This window comes from Hemiscyllium ocellatum, unplaced genomic scaffold, assembly GCF_020745735.1.
Source record: "Hemiscyllium ocellatum isolate sHemOce1 unplaced genomic scaffold, sHemOce1.pat.X.cur. scaffold_103_pat_ctg1, whole genome shotgun sequence".
In the NCBI taxonomy this organism is placed as follows: Eukaryota; Metazoa; Chordata; class Chondrichthyes; order Orectolobiformes; family Hemiscylliidae; genus Hemiscyllium; species Hemiscyllium ocellatum.
The window spans coordinates 2424590-2448308 of NW_026867652.1; the positions used below are offsets into that span (position 1 = coordinate 2424590).

Below are 23719 nucleotides of genomic sequence, written 5' to 3' on the forward strand. Positions count from 1 at the left end.
TGATGCCTTTAGATAGAGGTGGGCACTGAAGGGGATATAGTGCTTTATCCCCACCGCTGCCCCCTCCCCACAACTCTACTTTGATTTAGTCCCTTCTCACTCGGTCACTTGTAAAGGTTTGCTTGGCCCGTAATGGGCTTTGTTTGGAAATATTCAATTGGTTACACAAATGGTTTACTGCTGGTGATTAGATGTCGAGATTAGAGTGGTGCTGGAAAAGCACAGCAGGTCAGGAGCCGGAAAAGCAACATTGTGGCAAAAGCCCTTTTCCAGCACCACTCTAATTCAGGCTCTGGTTTCCAGCATCTGCGGTCCTCACTTTTGCACTGTTGGTGATTATATGTTAACCAAAAGCAAAATGGCGTAATGATGATTTTGATGGTGGGAAGGTTGCTGTGATAATATTTCTGTGTCAGAGAAATGGGGAAAAAGAATGCATCACAGCTCACAGAACGAGATCTGAAAAACAGTTAAATCAAACCAAAGGTTAATACAGGGAGGGAATATTTCCATGGAGCTTGAGTAGCTGAAAAGTGAATAGACAAAATTTTGTTTTACAGAGGTTGAAAGTTTTAAATCTGTTATATTCAGACAGTTTAATTTATTTTCTTTAATTTTATTTGCTGTGCAAAAACTTTGACAACATTTTAAAAACAAAATTCTCAAACCTTGTGTTAAAGATAAATGTTAAATAAAATCCATCAAACCATCCCTCACTGAAAACTTATGTGGAAGTGCAATCTCCTGGATATTCCCTGCCTACTTCTTCCTACCCGGGCTCCATGGCTATGTACAAACCTGGGAGATAGCAGCAGGAGGAGACCATTCGGCCTTTCAATCCTGCCCCACCATTCAATGGGAAACAGCTGACCATCCAGCTCAGTCTCCTGTTCCTGCTGTGCTCCAATCCCCTGTCATGACTTTACCTCGAAGAACTATATCTAAGTCCTCCTTTGGTTTCACTGCCTTTTGTCCCAGTGATGTTGCTGTGTTACTGTGTGGGTGTAGGCGGGGTAATGTGATGGTGCTGCCTCCTGGAGGATACACTCAGCATCCCTCTTCATCCTGCAGTAACATCAACTGGGTTTCAGCAACTAGAGATAGAAACCATTTCCAGGATATGGGCATCACTGGCTCAGCCAGCATTTATTCCCCATCTTGTTACCCTTGAGAATATGGTAGTGAGCTGTTGTCTGGTACCATTCACAGACCGACAATGCTGGGAGGGAGAGTGTTGCTGGATTTTGGCCGAGTGATTCTCTATCTTTGGTTTTTCAAATGCTGGTTAACATAATCACAAATTGCACATGAGTTTGAGATTTCAGTCTGCAAATCTTCACCATCTAGCGCCCTGTATAAAGGAATATGTACAGGTTAGAAATTCAGAGCAGACAATTCTAGTTTCTCTGTCTTATCTTTTCCCCTTTCTTTCTGCAAAGCTGTAACCCTCCAGCCCACTTACTCTCTCCCACCATTCTGACTCTGCTACCCACTAATGTACCCACCCCCATTCTCATGGAGTTGCTGATAAACAGATCCATGCCACCACTTCCTGTCCTGGTTAGACTCTGCACCCTTTCTGGGTTCATTTCCTTTCCCTTCAGTTACCGCAAGTCAATAATGTAACAGCAGAATGAAACAAAAGGAAACAGAAAGGGAGGTAGCAGATCCTGGACAGAAGAGGAACATTCAGTCTGGGAGAATGGGTCAGATCCTTCTTTGTTTCCCATTGGTCGATGCCCAGTGTTATGACGAGTTAGGGATGGCCTTTGGCCCCACATGGGTGGAATGACACTTTGACCTCCCGCCCCCCAACCGATACGTTCCTCCTCCAGCCAATCACAGTGTGAAGTACTTTCCGCTAGTTACCCCAAAGCACATGCTCCAAAATCGGCCCACATTCTGTACATTTACAGTGCCAGGCTTCCCCACACACGTGTGGTCCCCGCCTCAGGGATTGTGGGAGTTGTAGTCCCATTGAAGCCACTGGAGCCGTGTCTCTGGAAAGTGAATGAAATATGTGGGGTGGAAGGTGTTGTGTATAGGATCCCCATTCAGACACACAGGACATATGGGCTGTCACTGGGTTTTACTGAGACACCTGCTTCCACAACCTGATTTCTGATGTAAAGAACACAGATTCAGCCAATTGCAGGGCGGGGAGGTTAATAAGGGGGAGCAGATTTTAAGCAGAGGTGGCTCAGTGGTTAGCACTGCTACCTCACAGCGTCAGGGAGCCGGGTTTGATTCCAGCCTTAGGTGACTGTGTGGAGGTTACACATTCTCCCCATGTCTGCGTGGGTTTCCTCTGGGTGCTCCAGTTTCCTCCCACAGTCCAAATATGTGCAGGTTAGGTGAATTGGCCAAACTAAATTGCCCACAGTGCCCATGTATGTGCCGGTTAGGCCATTAACCATGGGAAATGCAGGGTCACAGGGAATGGGTGGGTCTGAATGGGATGCTCATCATAGGGCTGGTGTGGACTCGATGGATGAATACCCTGTTTCTGTACAATAGGGACTCTATTCTATTCTCAGGAAGAAGAATGTACTTGTCTCAATGAGCTGTGAATCTGTGGAATTCCCTATTGAAAATGCGATGGATGCCAGGACAATGAGCACATTTAATGAAGAGATATTGATGTTGAATTTGTAATGAGTTGAAGGGTGAGAGAGAGCAGGTGGGAAAATCCAGTTGGGACCGAGGTGAGCTCAGTCATCATCGAAAGGCTACATTGCCTCTCCTGTGCCCAGTGCTCATCTTCTTACGGTAATAACTGGAAAGCTGAATCCAAAACTCACCCACTTCACCAAAGGAGATTTTCGGAAAATGCAGGATAATCAGGTGGATAAGTGTTCCAAACTTAGACAGTGAGGAAGCATGTAGGAGATAATGGTTTTGCAATTTTAACCTCAGGGGAGACATGATTTATGATTTTAGACTGTGTAGTACATTCACACCGTCCAGAACGGTCTTGTGGGCGGCACGGTGGCACAGTGGCACCGTGGTTAGCACTGCTGCCTCACAGCGCCAGAGACCCGGGTTCAATTCCCGACTCAGGCGACTGACTGTGTGGAGTTTGCACGTTCTCCCCGTGTCTGCGTGGGTTTCCTCCGGGTGCTCCGGTTTCCTCCCACAGTCCAAAGATGTGTGGGTCAGGTGAATTGGCCATGCTAAATTGCCCGTAGTGTTAGGTAAGGGGTGAATGTGGGGGTATGGGTGGGTTGCGCTTCGGCGGGTCGGTGTGGACTTGTTGGGCCGAAGGGCCTGTTTCCACACTGTAAGTAATCTAATCTAATCATTTCAGAATACTCTGTTGTGAATATCTATCCTGTACTTTATTATAAAGTTAAGGTCACTGATAATGAAAACCAAAACACCCAGGAAACATCCCCTCACCTTGTAATCTGATAAAGGACTTGTGATAAGTAAGGATGAATTTAGAATACAGATGGAAAAGCGGGAAGATTAAATCCAGTCCCAAGATCCTGTGCTTAATCAAAGGAGACTACAATAGGATGAGACAGGAGTTGGCTAATGTAAACTGGAAGCAAAGAGTTTACGATGGGGTAGTTGACGGCCAGTGGAGAAATATCAAAGCAATTTTTCAAAGTGTTTAGCAAAAGTTTATATCAGTGAAAAGGAAGGACTGTAGGAAAAGGAGTAATCTTCTATGAGTGGCTAAAGAAATAAGGGAGTCTATCAAATTGTAATAGAAGGCATACAAATTGGCAATGATCAGCGAGAAACTAGGAGATTAGAAAAACTTTAAAGATCAACAGAAAGCTAGATGGGATTGGGGATAAAAAGTGAAGAGTAGCTTACCCGAGAGCCAGAATAGCAGTTGATACTGCTAGAGGGGAAGATGTGGCCTCTGTAATTAGATTAGATTACTTACAGTGTGGAAACAGGCCCTTCGGCCCAACAAGTCCACACCGACCCACCAAAGCGTAACGCACCCAGAAACATTCTCCTGCATTTACCCCTTCACCTAAGGCACAGAGTCGCCAGAGGAGGAAATTGAACCCGGGACTCTGGCGCTGTAAAGCAGTAGTGCTAACCACTGTGCCACCGTGCCGCCCACGAATTATTGGAGTACTTAACTGAAGAATTCTGTCATCGTAGAGATAGACCTGATAAAGTTAAAAATTACGCCGTGCTCGGAAAGCTGGTGCTTCCAAAAAAAAACCTGTTGGATTATAATCTGGTGCTGTGAGATTTATAACTTTGTCTACCCCACTCCAACACCGTCTCCTCCACATCAGAACCCTGACAGACAATCCCACTGAAACTGAAGCGCCTGTCAGGTACTGAAGTGAGCCACGGGGGAGTGTGGGGGAGGGGGGAGGGGTGCGATGTTAAAACAATGTGCTGAAATGGACTAGACTTTATAAACTGCCGTTGCCATGGAGATAATCCTGATAAACAGCCTCCATTCAAAGCTACAAACTTTGCTAACATGGACTTGGCTGTGTCGCAGTAATTTTTCCAGACGCATTGACATTTGAAATATTATCCACGGACAGAATACACACCTTTCCTTCCAGATGAAAAGACCAATGATATTCGGATCAGTAACCATCAGGTCTGAACATGAAGCTCAATTTGAATTTTTCATCCACAAATCCACCCTTTCAGTGCCCTACAACAGAGAAAACAACTCACCACTGTTAATACAGGACGGAACTTTATAAGATAATGATAGTATTAAATTGTAGTTTCCTTGTTCTCCCCCCAAAGCTTTAAATCTCAGTCTCACAATTTCTCTCTCTTGTTAACTGAAGACCAAACCAATCTCCTCACTCCTTCCCTCCACACCCAGTTTTCACAATCTCTCTCCTCTCCTTGAATTCAGTTACCTAGCTCTTGTCTGCAGACTAAGAACCAAATCAATGATTCTGACTCTGAGCCTCCCGGGTGTTGGTGAATCCTGCCCCCAGGTCCCCAGGTTTCCTTCCTGGTCGGAATCACATTGGGGAAAAATCAATCTGGAACCTCTCATTTATATTCCCCACCTCCACCCTCTGATGAGAACCATCCTGCACACACTGCATCCTGCACACTGGCAAAATCATATCTGGTTGAACTGAAATGAAGCAAGTTAGAACTCGCATTGCAGGCCCATCCTTGTCCCTTTCCATAACAATCCTGAATTTTCACAAAATGTGTTCTGATAACTTTCTGCAAAATCCTCCCCCATTCATACTTTGACCACTCAACAGGATACCAGGAGCGGGGCTATTCCCCGGGTCCTGTTCCCAGAGGAGGAAGATAAGGAGCTGCCAATGATAGATTAATCCCACACACCCATAGCCTCCCTCCCTGGCACTGACCCGCGCTGTGGCCAATTGCCCAGCACTGCGCCTGTGCATTGGTCTCCCCTCCGATAGCACATGCTCGAGATCACACAGGAGCCCGGGTGATTGACAGCAGCTGCTGCCCAATAGAGTGGAGGAGGCGGGGCTGGAGGACTGGGACAATGGGATTGTAAACAATGAATGAACGAGGAGGGACACGGGGAATGGACAGGTCAGTGAGGGACAGGAGCAGTGCAGCTGCAGGAGGGGATCCTGGACAAACTGAGCAATGGGAGAGGCTGACAGGAGAGAAACTACAGGAAGGTTCTGTTTGGAGGCTCAGGCAGGGACAGCTGGGAGACAGTATGGCCTGGTGGCTTGGGCACGTTTTCTAATCATCCTCTTCAAAGATGGTGTTACTCAACTCTGAACCAGATCCTCCTGGTCCAGAGGCAAGGACACTACCACCATTTTTTTGGTGGGCCAGTGGAAAGAAGGGAAGATGTTCTCAATCTCACGCACATGGAAACTCCATGAGCTCCTCCCATTTACTGTCTATGGTGGGGATGGAGGAGACAGAGCAGTTGGGAGTGGGTTAGGGATATAGGGACTGCCTTTCCAAAGGAACTCACCGGTGTTGGTGATATTAACAAGAATCAACACAGTCACTAACACAAAGCTGGTGTATGTGAACTTTATCCAGAATATGAACACCCATAACTTGGTGACGCAGACCCCAGTGTATAGAGTTAAGTCCTGTATATTATTAACAGCTTTGTTTGTGAGACATCACATCTCATGAACTTGAGTCAGTTTTTGAAGAAGTAACAAAAATGATTGATGAGGGCAGAGCTGTGGTCATGATCTACATGGCCTTCAGTCAGGCGTTTGACAAGATTCCCGATGGGAGACTGGTTAGCAAGGTTAGATTTCATGGAATACAGGGAGAACTAGCCATTTGGATACAGATCTGGCTCAAAGGTCGAAGGAGGAGGACGGTGGTTGAGGGGTGCTTTTCAGGCTGGAGGCCTGTGACCAGTGGAGTGTCACAAGGATCGGTGCTGGATCCACTACTTTTTGTCATTTATATCATTGACTTGGATGTGAACATAAGAGGTATTGTTAGGAAGTTTGCAGATGACACCAAAATTGGAGTTGGAGTGGACAGTGAAAAAGATTACCTCAGAGTACGAGGCACGTGGATCACATGGGCAAATGGGCTGAGGAGTTCAGTTTAGAAAAAAATGTGAGGTGCTGCATTTTGGAAAAGCAAACCTTAGCGGGACGTATAGAGTTAATAGTAAGTTCCTGAGGAGTGCTGCTAAACAAAGAGACCTTGTTCTGCAGCTTCATAGTTCCTTGAAAGTAAAGTCGCAGGTAGATAAGATAGTGAAGGCGGCAGTTGGTCTGCTTGCCTTTATTGGTCAGAGTGTTTAGTATAGGGGTCGGGAGGTCATAATGTGGCTGGACAGGACATTGATTAGGCAGCTTTTGGAATATTCCATGCAATTCTGGTCTTCCGATCAGAAGTATGTTCTCAAACTTGAAATGGTCAGAAAGGTATTACAAGGATGTTGCCAGGAGTTTTACCTGGAGTGTCGGAGGCTGAGGGGTGACCTTATAGAGATTTATAAAATCACGCCGGACATGGGTAGGTTAAATAGACAAGGTCTTTTCCCTGTGGTGGGGGAGTACAGACCTAGGGAATAGGGAGATGAGGGAAGGCAGGGATGGGGTGGCAGAGGGTGGGGAGACAGAGAGGCTGGCGGGATAGAGAGGGATGGCACAGAGAAGGGGGAAGAGAGAGATGGGGAACAGACAGTGGGGACAGAGGAAGCAACGGGGATAGGCGCGGGGAGGGGGCAGACAGACAGATGGGGGACAGACAGACAGGGGGAGACGGGGGAACAAACAGACAGGGGAGACAGGCAGAGAGGGGGAAGATGGAGAGAATTTTTACAGATCAAAATTCAACCCTGTTGCTGTTTTCTCTCCATCCCCTTCAATCCCTCTGAAGGACTCAGAACAACTGCATAGTTCCTGCCAAGTAGCGTTTCAGGGAGATCATTTGTTGGCATTTGGGATGGTGACCATTATTGGTCAGAGCACTGATTAATAAATGGACCGGGCTTAATTCCACTGTCTGTGTGGTGTTCGCATATTCTCCCAGTGTGTGTCTGCGTGGCCTTCCTCTGGGTGCTCTGGTTTCCTCCCTCAATCCAAACTCTTGCAGATAAGGTGGATTCGCTGTGGCAAATGAGAGGTTACATGGTTAGGGTGGGATGCTGTTCCGTTGATTGGTATGGTCTCATGGGCCGAATGGCCTGTTTTCACACTGTAGGGATTCTGTCACTGAGTATAGAAGTTAGGAGGTCATGTTGCGGCTGTATAGGGCATTGGTGAGGACAATTTTAGAATACTACATTCAATTCTAGTCTCCCTGATTTCAGAAAGATGTTACCACAATAAACTCAACCTCAATGACAAGTTCCTGGGAAATGTTGATAAATAAACAGACCGTGCAGTATGAGTTGATAGTTCCTTGAAAGTGGGGTTGAAGGTAGACAGGTCGGTGAAGGTGGTGTGCCGTATGCTAGCTGTTATTGGGCAGAGCACTGAGGATAGGAGTTGGGAGATCATGTTTCGGTTGCACAGTTTATTGGCTCGGTCACTTTTGGATTTTCCTTAGTGCTTTCAATTCCAGTCTCCCTGCTATAGGGTGGATGTTGGGAAACTTGAAAGAATTCGGAAAAGATTTACAAGGGTGTTGCGAGTATTGGAAAATTAGAACCATCGGGAGAGGCTGAATAGGCTGAGGCTATTTTCCCTGGATCACTGGACGCTTGAGGTGGCATTGTAGAACTTTATAAAATTATGAGGAGCAACGATAGGGTGACTAGTCATGGTTTCTTTTTTACCCCAGGATATGGGAATCTAAGAGTAGAGAGCATAGGTTTAACATGAGAGGGGAAAGACTTCAAAGGGATTTGGAGGCTTTGGGGAGGGTGAAAACAGGTTTACCAGGATGTTGTCTGGATTGGGAGAGGTTGGAAAAACTTGGATTTTTATCTTTGGCAAGTCAGTAGCTGGGGGGTAACCCGAGAGGCACAGACAGAGTGAATAATGTGAATCTTTTCTCCAAGGTGGAAGTCACAAATTCTAGAGCCACACATTTAAGAGGAGAGGAGGCAGTTTAAAGGAATGAAAACCAAAACAACTGCAGATGCTGTAAACCAGGAAGAGAAACAGAAGTTTCTGAAACAGCTCAGCAGGTCCAGCAGCATCTGTGAAAAGAAATTAGAGTTAACGTTTCTGAGGAAGGGTGACCAGTCCCGAAACAGTAACTGATTTTTCTTCACAGATGCTGCATGACCTGCTGGGCATTTCCAACAATATCTGTGCAGGTTTAAAGGGAGATATGTCAGACAAGTTTCTTAAGCAGAAGGTGGTAGTTGACTAGAATGTACTCTCCTGGAAGATGGTAAAAGCAGAAACAATCACAACGTTTTTGAGGCGTTTGGGCAGACACATAAGCAGGCATGGGGTGGCATTGCTGAACAAAGACACCTCGGAGTGCAGATTCATAGCTTCTTGAAAGTGGAGTCGCAGGTAGATAGAATAGTGAAGGCAGCGTTTGGTATGATTTTCCTTATTGGCCAGAGCATTGAGTACAGGAGTTAGGAGATCATATTGCGGTGCACGGGACATTGCTTAGGCCACTATTGGAATAGTCCATACAATTCTGGTTGCCTTCCTATCAAAACAATATTGTGAAACTTGAAAGGGGTCAGAAAAGAATTTCAAGGATGTTGCCAGGACTGGAGGATTCGAGCTACCGGGAGAAGTTGAGTAGGCTGTGTTCCCTGGAGCGTCAGAGACTGATGAGTGACCTTATCAAGGTTTGCAAAATCATGAGGGGCATGGATAGGGGAAATACACAAGTTCAGATGGTTGGCATAGTCTTATGGGCCAAATGGCCTGCTTCCACACTGTAGGGATTTGGTCACTGAGTATAGGAGTTAGCTGAAGTTGTGGCTGTACTGGGCATTGGTGAGGCCAGTTTTAGAATACTACATTCAATTCTATTCTCCCTGATTTCAGAAAAATGTTACCACAATAGGACTCAACCTCATCATGACAAGTTCCTGGGAAGTGTGCACAAACAAATATAAGGAATTATTAACTCACTGCACAGTGTAAGTGGGGTTGAAGGTAGACAGGTCGGTGAAGGTGGTGTTTGGTATGCTAGCTATTATTGGGCAGTACATTGAGGATAGGAGTTGGGAGATCATGGTTCGGTTGGACAGTATATTAGCTCGGCCACTTTTGGAATCCCCAGACTGCTTTCCATTCTGGTCTCCCTGCAACAGGAAAGATGTTGGGAAACCTGAACAAGTTCAGCAAAGATCTGCAAGGGTGTTTCCAGTATTGGAACATTTGAACCATAGGGAGGGGCTGAGGCTATTTTCCCTGGAGCAGGAGATGCGTGGGATGGCTTTATACATCTTTATAAAGTTGTGAGGAGCAACAACAGGGTGACGGGTCAGTTTCTTTATTCCCAGGATAGGGGAGTCCAAAAGCAGAGGGCATAGGTTTACGTGAGAGGGGAAAGACTTCAAGGGGACCGTAGGGACAACTTGCTTGGTACATGTATAAATGAGCTGGTTGGCATGGACAATTAGGACAGAGGGTCTGTTTCCATTCTGTACATCTCTATGACTCTGTTTCACAAAACTTGAGGAGGGTTTCACAAAATATCTGCAAGGTTATTGTTCGGACTGTGGAGTTAAAGGGAAAGGCTGAATAAGCTGGGGCTTTTTCCCCAGAGCGTCAGAGACTGACGGGTTACCTTACGGAGAAGCACAGACAGGGTGAATAGCCAAGGTCTTTGTTTCTACCCAGTGTCAGGGAGTTCAAAACTATAGGGCATTGGGTTTTTAGGTGAGAGGGGAAAGGTTTCAAATGGACCTGAGGGCCAAACGGTTCGCTCAGAGGTTGGTGAGCGTATGGAATGAGATGCTTTAGGAATGATGAACACAGGCCAAATTAAATTTAAAAGGCGACTGGAGGGGGACATGAACAGAAAGTGTTCATGGGTGATATAGGCCAACTCTCCCAAATGGAGCTGGATCAGGTTAGGATATCTGGTCGACATGGATGAGTTGGACTGAAGGGCCTGTTTCCGTGCTGGATAACTCTCTGACTCGAAGTGCCTCAGCAAAATGGTGGAAATCCACAATTAAAACAAAACCTGCTGGAGATCCTCAGTGGGTCTGGCAGCCCCGGAAATGGTGACAGATGCAGGAAACATTGCAGCTTTGAAGTAGTGTTGAGATGATCACACCAAGCTCTACAATATCGATTACATGCTGAGTGCCAGAACATGGGACGAGAATAAATAGGTATTTGATGACCAGCATGAATACGATGGGGTTGGAAAGCTGACGTTCTGGGTCAGGATTATTCATCAGGACTGACAAAGGGTCCCGACCCAAAACATCAACTTTCCTGCTCCTCTGATACTGCCTGACCTGCTGCACTTCCCCAGGTCCACATTGTATAGACTCGGACTTCCAGCAATGCCCACATCTTATCCATCCTGGTCATTGTGTTCAGGTCAGGCAGCATCAGTAGTGCTTGGTGTGTCCATCTCAACACTTCTTCAAGTGCACGATCTACCTGTGCCTCTACTTTCGAGGAATTATGAATCTGCACTGCAAGGTCTCTTTGTTCAGCAACACTCCCCAGGCCTAACCATGATGTGTATCAGTCCTGCTAAGCTTTGCTTTTCCAAAATGCAGCACCTTGCATTTATCTAAATTAAACTCCATCTGCCACTCCTCAGCCCATTTGCCCATCTGATCAAGATCCCATTGTAATCCGAGGTAATATACTCCATTGTCCGCTACGCATACAATTTTGGTTTCATCTGCCAACTTACTAACTATACCTACTATGTTCACATCCAAATCATTGATATAAATCACAAAAAGCAGAGGGCCCAGCACCGATCCTTGTGGCACTTCACTGATCACAGGCCTCCAGTCCAAAAACAATCTTCCACCACCACCCTCTGTCTTCTAACTTTGAGCCTGTTCTGTATCCAAATGGCTAGTTCTCCCTGTATTCTGTGAGATCTCACCTTGCTAATCAATCTCCCATGGGGAACCTTACCAAAAGCCTTACTGAAGTCCATAGAGATCACATCTACCACTCTGCCCTCTTCAATCCTCTGTTAATTCTTCAAAAACAGCTCAATCAAGTACGAGACACGTGATTTCCCACACACAAAGCCATGCCGACTATCCCTAATCACACAACATAGACAAGTACAGCACAGAACAGGCCCTTACGTCCACGATGTTATACCGAGATTTAATCCTAATGTAAAACACAGTAACTTAACCTACGCACCCCTCAACTCACTGCTATCTATGTGCATGTCTTGTCCCCAATGACTTCGCTGCCACCACCACCACTGGTAACGCATTCCATGCATTCACAACTCTGTGTAAAAAACCTACCTCGGACGTGTCCTGAATACCTTCCTCCTAATATCTTCATAGTATGACTTCTCAAACAAGTCAATCCTGCCCTGGGGAAAAGTCTCTGTACACCTGTATGAGGTCTCCTCTCTTCCTCTTTTTCTCCAGAGAGAAAAGTCTGAGCTTATTCAAACTTTCTTCTTACAGGAAGCCCTCCAGTCCAGGAAGCATGCTAGTAAACCTTTTTGCACCCTCTCCAAAGCCTCTGTACATTTCCTATAGTAGTGAGACCAGGACTGGACACAAAATTCCAAGTGTGGTCTCACCTGTGACTTGTAGAGCTGTAGAAAAACCTCATGGCTTTTAAACTCTATCCCCTGATAATGAAAGCCAAAAAAAAACATTTGCTTTATTAACAACCCTATCCACTTGGTTGGCAACTTTGAGGGATTTATGTACTTGCACACCCAGATCCCTCTGTTCCTCCACACTGCCAAGAATCCTGTCTTTAATCCTATATTCAGCATTCAAGTTCCCATTTATCCAGGTTGAACTCCATCTGCCATTTCTCAGCCCAGCTCTGCATCCTGTCTATGTTACACTGCAGCCTGCAGTAGCCCTCTATATTATCAACGACACTTCCAATCTTTGTGTCATCGGCAAATTTACTAACCCAACCATCAACCTCCTCATCCAAGTCATTTATAAATCCTACAGAGACCCAAGAACAGAGCTCTGCGGGACCCCACTCAACACTATCCTCCAGACAGAATACTTTCCATCGACAACCACTCTCTGCCTTCTGTCAGCCAGCCAATTCTGAGTCCGGATAGCCAAATCTCCGTGTGTCCCATACTTCCTGACTTTATGGATGAACCTACCATGGGGAACCCTAACAAATGCCTTGCTGAAATCCATTTATAACACATCCACTGCTCTACAGTCATCGACCTGTCTTGATACCTCCTCAAAGAACTCAATAATCACACTATGCTTTGACAAACTGTCATAAATTCTATCCCTCAGAATTATTTCCACAACTTTGCTAACAGATGTAATTGCCACCAATTTCCCTATTTCCCTTCTTGAAAAGAGGAACAACATTCGCCTCCTTCTAATTCTCCGGTACGACTCCTGTAGAGTGAGGAGGCAAACGTCCTCGCCAGCGGCTTAGCAACCTCCTTTCTCGCTTCCTGGAGCAGCCGAGGATAAATCTGGTCTGGCCATGGGGACATATCAATCTTGATGTTTTCCAAAATTTCCAGCGCATCAATTTCATCAATCTTGATCTGTCCTTGCTTTTCTAAATACGTGTAAATGCTGGCCCTCAGGGTTCCCTCCAACAACTTGTCTAGCACCGACGTCAGGGTCACGCGTCTGTAGTTCCCGGGCTTGTCCAAACCGCCTTCCTTAAACAGGAGCACCCCATTAACCAACCCCCAGTCTCCTGGCTCCTCAGCTGTGACTATCAATAATACAAAACTCTCAGCAAGGGGCCCAGCAATCACTTCCCTAGCTTCCTACAGAATTTTAGGGTACACCTGATCAGATCCTGGGCATTTATCCACCTTTATGCGTTTCAAGGTATCCAGTACCACCTTTTGTGTAATATGGACATTGTCAAGGTGTCACCATCTATTTCCCGACATTCTATAACTCCCATGTCCTTCTCCACAGTAAACAATGATGCCAACTACTCGTTTAGTCTCTCCCCCACCCCACCCCCACCGTATTACCGACAGCTCCACACATAGGCCACGTTGCTGATCTTTTGAGGAGCCCTAATCTCTTTCTAGTTCTCTATCGATATATGGGTCCACATGTTTTCCCTCTTAGAATCCCATTCCCCTACCCTTTTTACTCTACATATACCCCTGACTAATTCACTAAACCCAATCATCCCTGAACACGATGGGCAATTTAGCACGGCCAGTTCACCTACTCTGTATATCTGTGGTTTGTGGGAAGAAAGGGGAGCACCTGGAGGAACCCACGCTGACACGGGGAGGAATATCCAAACTCCACATGGACAGCCACCTAATACAGGAATTGAACCTGTGTCCCTGGTGCTGTGAGGCAGCCCTGCTAGCCATTGAGCCACTGTGCCACCCTGAAATTGTAATTGCATTCACAGCTACCTCTGCAAATATATTCCACACGTGAACCACTTTCTATGCAAAAATAAAATCCCAAACGTCGTTTTAAAGCTTTCCTCCTCTCACTTTAAAATGTCTGTACCCAGTCTTGAATCGCAATCCCTCCTGGAAAGGGCACCTGTTGTTCACATTACTGATATAAAATCCTGAAGACTAAATCTCTAATAATGTCACCCCTCAGCCTCCTATGCTCTGGTGAAAGAAGTCACAGCCTATCCAGACTCTGCTTAAAATTCAAACCATCCATTCCCATTAACCCACTGGTAAAACTCTTCTGAACCCGCTCCAGTTTAAAAATACCCTTCCCAAAAGTGGGCTATCCACCCCCACCACACTCACTAAACCATTTATAATAGTTGTTAACCTTAAATAGTTACCTATTAGTACATTTAAATAGTCTAATACTAGCTGGAAAATGAGTAAAGGGAAGGGAACAGGCGGCTCTAAGAAAGCAGGGACCCCTCCCCCACCCTCTCCCTCTTCATCTGCAACAAAGGTGTCTTCAGCTGCTTCAGGAGATTTTTCCAATGAAGATGAGCTTTGAGGAGATGTTTGCCAGGTGGGAGGCGAAGATTGATGCTTTTATCGATGAGTCTCGGCAGAGCAGAGAAGCACTATCAGCCGAGCTGCAGAAGCAGGGCAGAACCATTCAGGAATTGGAGTGCCGAGTCAGAAAGGTGGAGTCGAAGGCCGCAGCCTCAGAGACTGGGATAAAATCAACAGCCGACCACATCCGCTTTCTCGAGAATCGAGTCCAGAACCTAGAAAACCACATTGATGACCTCGAAAATCGATGTCGTAGAAAAAAATATTCGGTTGTTGGGCCAGCCCGAGCAGGAAGAGGGAGGTCAGCTGACAGCATTCTTAGAGCATTGGCTGCCACAACTTTTAAATCTGCATAATGGATCAGGCCAGGTAGGGGTAGAATGGGCCTACCGGGTCACAGTACGTGGGCCTGGCTCAACCCAGCGCCCACACCCGGTCCTGTTCCAGCTGCAGAGCTATAGGGAGAGGCAGATGCTCCTGGAAGCCTCAAGAAATCTGGGAAAAGATCCCCAAGCTATGACCCACAAAGGATCCAGGATCATGCTGTTCCAGGACTTCTCCCCAGCTTTGGTCCGAAAGAGGAAGGCATTCGATGAGGGGAAGAAGCGTTTAAGGGACTTAAATATCCAGTACTTCTTACGATATCCAGCGACGCTACGCCTTAGCCACGAAGGATCCATATAGAACTTCGGATCACCGGAGAAGGCTCAGGAATTCTTGGACTCTCTTAAATAAACTGTAAGAGATTGTGGACGCTGGTCTGCCTTTCCCATTATTTTGGTTTACATCACTTCATCTTTTCTTATCTTTCCCCCTATGTGTGTATGTGTGTGTGTGTGTGTGTGTGTGTGTGTGTGTGTGTGTGTGTGTGTGTGTGTGTGTGTGTGTGTATATATATATATATATATATATATATATAGGGGCGTTTGGTTAATGTTGATGGGGAGAGGTGGTTACCTTATTCTATTTTACTTCTGTTTTTAGGAGCGGGGTTGTTTTTCTTTCCCCTGTTATTTTGTGGTATTATATTTAAGTATTACATGTTGAGATTGTAATCTTATAGTTATATATGGTATTAATATTCCCAAATATATTTAGATGTGGGTGTGGGTGGGGGTGGGGTGTTCACTGTTACCTCTAGCTTTATATTATATTTGAATTCTCCTCATTTTATTGAGGAACACCTGGGTCAAGGGTGGGGCACTGGTTGGAAGAGGGTAAGATGGACTGTGGGAGAGGAAGTGACGCTTCCTGGGAACAAGGGAGAAAATCTCCAATTCGGAATGTTTTATATTTTTTATACTTAGAAAGAGTTTTTTGTTATATTGTTTTGAGTGTATCAGAGAATCTTTACTTTTGTAAATCTTGTATGCTCCATGCTCGGGATGTCCTAGATAGGGTTTCCCCTCCCGAGGGGTCTCGGATCTGTCCAGATGATTATGGCTGAACAGTCGGTTAAGTGGTGCACCTGAAATGTCAGGGGGAGTAATTCGCCAGTTAAAAGGAAGAAAATATTATCAAATCTTAAGAAGGAGAGAGTTGATATAGCTCTCCTACAGGAGACACACCTGTCGGATAAAGAACACTTAAAATTACGACAGGGCGGATTTGATCAGGCCTTTTTTTTCCTCTTTTAATTCAAAAAGCAGGGGAATCGTTATCCTTGTCCGGAAGAACTTCCCTTTGAAAATTCTAAATCAGATAAAAGATGAATCTGGACGATATATTTTGATTAAAGCCCTCATAAATGGAGAGGAATATGGGATCTTAAATGTATACTGCCCCCCGGCACACCCCTTTAAATTCATAACGGAAGCTTTTTCAAAACTGATGGCCTTTGGTGCCCGTCATACAATTATAGGGAGAGACTTTAATTGTATTATGGATCCGGAAATAGACAGGATTCCCAAGAGTGCCGCTGGAGTATCTCCCAGATCTAGACAACTGGCGGACCTGAATAAAGAATTAGGATTGGTAGATGTATGGAGATGTCTCCATCCACAGGGTAGAGATTTTTCTTTCTACTCTAATCCACATAAATGTCACACAAGAATTGATATGTTTTTTGCCCCATCGATTTTTCTAAACTCTATAGCAACCTGTAAAATAGGTACTATAGCAATCTCTGACCATGCCGCTGTATACATGGAAACTAAGGTAAAGAACAATGGGACATCTGCTCGGCATTGGCGTATGGACCCCTTCCTGATAAAATATAGCAAATTTTTAAAGTACTTCTCCCAAGAACTTAAAACTTTTTTAGAAATTAATACTGGTACGGCTAGCAATCCGTCAATGATGTGGGAGACCATCAAAGCTTATGCACGAGGTTTGATCATCTCCTATTCAGCGACCCAGAGGAAAATGAAGGGAAAGCAACAGCGTCTGCTCGAAGCTCGCCTAAAAGCAGCCGAAACAGCATACGCTGATAGACCTTCTATCACAAAATTGCAGAGGATTACAAGCTCTTAGGACAGCTTTAAACACCGCGCTTACTCAAACGGCTAAAAGGGAAATATTATTTGCGAAACAAAGATTATATGAATATGGCGACAAACCGGGTAGATACTTAGCATTTCTTGCAAAGAAAAAGAAAGCCCCTCAAACTATTCCGACCATCAAGGAAAGTACAGGTACCCTGACTCATGATCATAAAAAGATCAATGCGACCTTTAAAGAATTTTATTCTGAACTATATAGATCGCAGGACTGTGAAGATAGGATTAGGAGGATGCAGTCATTTTTAAAAAATTTGACCTTCCCGGGCCTGACTCCGGAACAGGTGTCGGCCCTAAATACCCCTTTAACAGTCCAAGAAATACTTGAGGCAATTAGGCAACTTCAGAGCGGAAAAGCACCGGGCCCGGATGGTTTTCAAGCTGAATTCTATAAAGAATTTACAGGAATATTGGTTGACCCACTTATGGATATGTATAATTTTGCGCATAGTCAGGTCTGTCTCCCGCCCACACTGAAAGAAGCAAATATTTCTCTTATCCTCAAAAAAGGAAAAGACCCAGAAGATTGTGCATCTTACAGACCAATATCCTTACTAAATGTAGACTTTAAAATTCTCTCAAAAATGTTAGCACTAAGACTAGAAAGGGTACTGCCATATATTATAAAGGAGGACCAGACGGGATTTATTAAGGGCCACAGATCATCCAATAATATCAGAAGGGTCTTGAATATGATCCAAGCCTGTCATCAGGGAAAGATACCAGGAGTAGTAATTTCATTGGATGTGGAAAAGGCATTTGATAGGGTTGAATGGTCATATTTATTTTACACATTGGAAAGGTTTGGCGTTGGACAGGTGTTTACCAAATGGGTTTCAACATTGTATAATGACCCCAAAGCAGCTGTTATTACTAATGGGTTAAGATCGGATGGCTTCAGTGTGGGTAGGGGCTGCCGTCAAGGATGTCCTCTCTCACCATTGTTGTTTACGCTGATAATCGAACCATTAGCAGAAGCCATCCGGACTGATCCTAATATAACGGCCCCGAGGATTGGTACAGGTAAACACAAAATTACCCTCTATGCAGATGACGTTCTCTTATTCCTCAGTAATCCTTTAATGTCAGTGCCTCGTCTAATTCAAGTTATTAATACATTTAATGCATTCTCAGGCTATAAAATTAATTTTTCAAAATCGGAAGCCATGCCAATGGGTGGTCTGGCTATGATACGCCACTTAATGGACGGATCCCCTTTTCCCTTCCGTTGGTCCCTGGAGGGCTTCTTATATTTAGGTATTTTTATCACGCCAGTATTTGATCAGCTGTATAGGGCTAATTTTGTACAATTAATGGAAAGGATAAGGCAGGACCTCCAGCGATGGAGAGACCTTCCGATTTCCTGGCTAGGGAGAATAGCATTAATTAAAATGAATGTTCTGCCCCGTCTCTTATATCCTATGAGAATGCTCCCGCTGATGCTGCCAAGGCTATCCCTACGTAAATTATATGGCTGGTTGGGCTCCTTTATTTGGAACCATAGACGGCCCCTTATTAAGCTGAAGAAGCATCAGCTTCCACAGGCAAGGGGAGGACTGGACTTCCCAGACTTTAGGAAATATCAGTTAAGCTCCCTACTAAGTTACATAGCTGATTGGGTTTCATCTGATCCACAATCAATTTGGCTGGATATCGAAGCCTCCCAAGTAAAATACCCACTTATTAACCTTTTATTTTCAGATAAGAGGAAAATCATTACAGACCACTGTAAAAATCCCATAATATTAAACACAATTAAGGCCTGGAATATAATGCGGCAAAATGAGGGTAACTCACATAAAACATCCCCCCATGCACTAATAGTAGGCGCATGGGGATTCCAACCGGGGATTACAGATGCCACCTTTAAACTCTGGAGATCCAGGGGCATCTCATGCTTAGGGGACCTATTTAAAGATGGGATCCTGATGTCCTTTGAGCAGCTGCGTCTGAAATTCGGAATACCTAATGGGGATCTCTTTCGATACTTCCAAGTTCGAGATTATATACAGAGGAAGACTACATTAATAGATAGTCTTTATAAATCAGACAGAGAACGTAATGTCTTACGACCAGCGGGGGCATCCTCCGTTAGTACTATATACCATTTGCTACATGATGGAGTCTCAGGAGACATGGATGACCTGCTTAAAACATGGGAGCAGGACTTGGGGCTAGAAATCTCTGAGGATATGTGGAATGACATTTGGGAAAATGCTAGAAGAATTGCTATCTGTAACAGAACTCAGGCTATCCAACTAAAGATACTTCATAGGGCCCATATAGCTCCGGCTCGACTGGCAAAATTTAAGGCAGGAGCATCTCCAATGTGTCCTAAATGCAAAATAGAGGTGGGTACTCTTGTACATTGTCTGTGGACTTGTCAGAAAATCCGCAGATACTGGACTAAAGTGGCAAATACCCTGGCAGAAATTTTAGGAACGGAAATTAGGGTGGACCCTGTATCTCTCCTTTTGGGCTTTTCGAACCTCTCATCTCTGGATATGCATGGGAAGAGACTATTTTCTATTCTCTCTTTCTGTGCAAGGAAAAATATTTTGGTGAACTGGGTGGCTGAGGGCCCCCCTGGACTTTCAAATTGGCACAGATTAATTATGGAATATATCCCCCTTGACTTCCTCACAAATATGGTGCACCGAAAGACTGAATTTTTTTATAAAATATGGCAGCCCTTTTTGAATTATATAAATGCAGATATTTCGGCTATCCTAACAAGGGCTTTTATTTAGTGAAGATTTCAGACCGGGCTGCTCCGGGGCCCCTTGGGAGAGGAATCCTGCGCGAATACGGGTTTTATTATATTTGATGTTTATACATTCCGAGCATGTAAGAGACTTAGGTATACACTCTGGTTAGTTATAGGTTAGATTAGTAGAAAGTTGTGATTTTTTTTTCTTTTTTCGTTTCTTTTTTTTCTTTTTTTGTTTTCTTTCTTTCTCTTTTCTTTGTTAAATTATGACTATTGTATATATGATTTAATTGTACATAAATGTTTGTATTTGAGAGTTTTGTTTATTTTTGTAAATTTGCAAAAATGTTAAATTTCAATAAAAATATCTACAAAAAAAAAAACCCTTCCCATAACAGCACAACCAGAACTGGGCACAGTATTCCAGATGAGGCCTCCCCAACATCCTGTACAACCTCAACATCCCGTCCCAACTCCTATACTCTGAGGTCTGAGCAATGAAGATAAATGTGCTAAACACCTTTTTAACCACCCTGTCTACATGTGACACATACTTCAAAAATCTGAACACCGATGTCTCTGTTCTATATCACTTCTCATGGCCTGACTTTTAGTGAGTGTAAATCCTGCCTTCTTTTATCAAGATGTAATATTTTGCATTTATTCCAATACAAAACATCCTTCGAGTATAAGGGCAGTAGGAGTATACTGAAGAGGGGAATCAGGAGGTCAAAAGGGGACAGGACACAGCTTTGGCGAATAGGGTTAAGGATAATCCAAAGGGTTTTTATAAATGCATTAAGAACAAAAGGATTACAAGTGGAGGCAGATGCGATTAGTTCAGTTCAAAACTATGGTCAACATGGACTGGTTGGACCACAGGGCCTGTGTCAGTGCTGTATAACTTTATGTCTCTAACCCTCGCTACCTCTGTAAATTCCTGTGTGCTCGGTACTTTCCCTGTCAATGCCACCTCATCCAGCCTTACAACTCTTCCATATCTCAATAATTCCTCTCCAGCCTCAAAACCCAAAAATTTTTATCATAAATACCTATCTCTGTAACATCCTCCGTCCTCAGAATACTTTCCAAATTTCATATCCTCCAGCTTCATTATCCTCCCTATCTCCAATCCCCTCCCCTCTCTCAAAACTTTGCGATATGTGCCTTTCTTTATTTCCAGCCTCCAGGACGCCCAATTTTTATTTCTCACTTGATGATGGCCCTTTCTGATTCCTGAGCTGAGCTTCTGAATTTCATCTTAAAACTCTCCAACTCACTTACCTACCAAAAACATCGACCAACCATGTGCCGTCTATTCTAGTATCACCTTTTCTGACCTGATGTCCAATGGAGCCTGTCATATTTCTATAATAAACATCTCAGCTGTATACAGAACAGAAAAAACGCTCTGGTGATCCATCTGTGAGAAAGAAAACTAACACCAAACTATCCTGATCTATTTTCCAGTACTTGTGGAAAAGTCTAATCTATCATGGCATCGCAAGTGTATACTAAATATATCTCAAATGTTTTCAGGATTTGTCTCCCACCCTGACAGACAGTGAGGCTTAGTGCAACTCTTGTTCTATGACGATATCACCCACAGGAACACAGAGCAGCTGGGTCTGTGCAAACCAGAGATCACCCACACATTGGGAAGGATGGCAGGTACCCTGAGAGGGGACACAGGAGATTTACCAGGATGGTACAAGGAATGGGGGATTTTAGTTGAAGGGACATGGGTGTTAATGGTACATATCAAGAATATCCAACTACAATAGATGGACTCTCCTTGACAACCTCTCCCCTTGCCTGGGCTGGGTAACCTTCAGGTTAAACCTACCACCAGACATTTCTCCCTAATGAGAGAGCAGCCCTCTGGTCTGGGAGGACAATGCTGCCTTTCCCTTTTACACAGTGATGCCACTGTACCCCGGGGGTGGGGAGAGGGATTGCTGAAGGTGGTGGATGGGACACCACTCAGGCACAGTGCTTTGTCCTGGAGGATGTTCACTTTCTTTAATATTGTTAGGAACTGCACTGATGCAGGCAAGTGGAGAATGTTCCAACACAATCCTGATGTGTACCTTATAGAGAGCAAACAGACATTGGGGAATCAGGGGTTTGGAGAAACTGAGGTTGTTCTCCTTGTAGCAGAGGAAATTGTGGCTGCCCTGTTACAGAGGGGTTTACAGAAATTATACATTAGAATAATCAACCTTACACTCATCAGCTCATCATAAACTGTTGACAAGACATATATGAAAGACTTGGAGGGAGATCTATTGACAGGATGGTTTGATTCAAAGGAGAACTTTTATGCATCAAATAGGAATGAGTTGGAACACAATACTCACAACTAAATGCAAATATCCTGGTCCTGATGAATTGTATAATTCTGTCAGAGTTTGGTGTTACAATGACTGAGGTTACCATCTGAATGTCCACCTGTAATACAAGTTTATAAAATCCGTCACTGTCAGATCAGGTTAGAAACTCACGCCATCCCCTCCTCCTGGCCCAGGATGACCGGACACATTACACCTTGTGGAGGTCAGCAGTCAATTCAGGGGGAAATCTACGTGGGTTTCTATCAGTTTCCATCTTGGGACTTCATGTGACTGCACAGGGCCGATCTTTGACACATGGGAGAGAATTTTCCAAGTGTCAGTGAGATGTGGAGAGCAGGATTTGTTGCTTCTTCTTTCCTTCCGTGCTGCCGCTGTGCCTCATCAATAAGACATGGGGGGGGGGGGGGTGAAAGGCTCATGCAGCTTCAGGGGCAAGTTGTCTCCATTCTGACCAAATAGGCAGTAAGCTCCTCCCAGTCATTCCATAGAGTATTCCGTAAAAGACAGGAACTCTGCATGCTTCCCACTGCCCAGTGTTCCCAGGAAAAGTTTAGAAGAATGATGGGGAAAATCTCCTAGGAAAGGCATAACAGTAAATATCCAAAAGGATTATAAACAATTTACACAGAGGGATTCATTGGAGAAGTGGGCAACAAGTTGGCAAATGGAGTATCACTTGGGAAAATGTGAAGTTGTTCATTTTGGAGGAGATAATAAAAGAACAGAGGACTATTTAATTGGTGGAAACTGTCGAAAGCTGCACCACAAAGGGAGCAAGAGGTAAATGTGCAGGAAACAAAGCAAGCTAGCACAAAGTTACACCAGGTCATCAGGAAGGGGAATGGAATATTGCTCCTGATTTCAAGGGATTTGCAGGATAAGAGTGTGAAGTATATACCTGAGAACAACTTTATACAGTGTGAGTGAGACCACATCTGGAGTAATGAGAAGTTTTGCTCCCTTTATTTTAGGGAATACATCACTTCATCGGAGGCATTCAGAGAAGATTGACTGGGATGATCCTTGGTTTGAAGGGATTATCTTTTAAGAAAAGGCTGAAGAAGTCCGGACTCTACTCACTCGATTTGGGAAGAATGAGAAGTGAACTCTTTCAAACATATCGGTTTCCTCAAGGGTTTGACAAGGTAAAGACTGACAGGATGTGTCCCAGCATGAGGGAACCTAGAACCAGGCTCTGGGTCATTCGCAGAATCAAGGGTTCTGTTTTAGTTTTGTCAACTTTAATGCAATACCAACACGGGTAAGGGGTTTCAGTAGCAATGGAGCTGGGGCGAGGGGGAGACAAGCAACATTTTACAGATTGGAATTCCTGGTGCTGGTGATTGTGTCGATGTCTGATCAGAAGGGCACCTTGGCGTCAGAATAGGAGAGCAATATTGTGAAGAGTGTAGCTCTGCCTCAGTTCCCAGTGAGAGAGAGGGGCTCAGCAGTGAGGGAAAGGAATTTGTAACATCAACTGAAGGCAATGGGTTTAACCATTGTAATGTTTCTTTGGAGGAAATTGCAGCTAATCGAGTAGTGGGAGCATGGTTACCAGTTTGATAACAGAATAACAGTGGAGTAATGGAGAGGGATGATGGGGAGGTAGAGCTGGACATTGTCAGTGTACATGTGAAACCTAACAGTGCTTTTGGACGATGTCACTTCCTGGC

At 44.5% G+C, this 23719-nt stretch overlaps 1 long non-coding RNA gene across 1 annotated transcript; it reads right to left on the bottom strand.

Annotated features, from left to right (window-relative positions):
• Positions 1–673: 673 nt before the first annotated feature.
• On the bottom strand, positions 674–22134 carry LOC132809307 (uncharacterized). Its single transcript, XR_009642254.1, has 3 exons — positions 22053–22134; positions 4536–4642; positions 674–1351 (listed from the first exon to the last, which is right to left on the bottom strand). It is a non-coding gene; the product is annotated as an uncharacterized LOC132809307 (long non-coding RNA).
• Positions 22135–23719: the final 1585 nt, after the last annotated feature.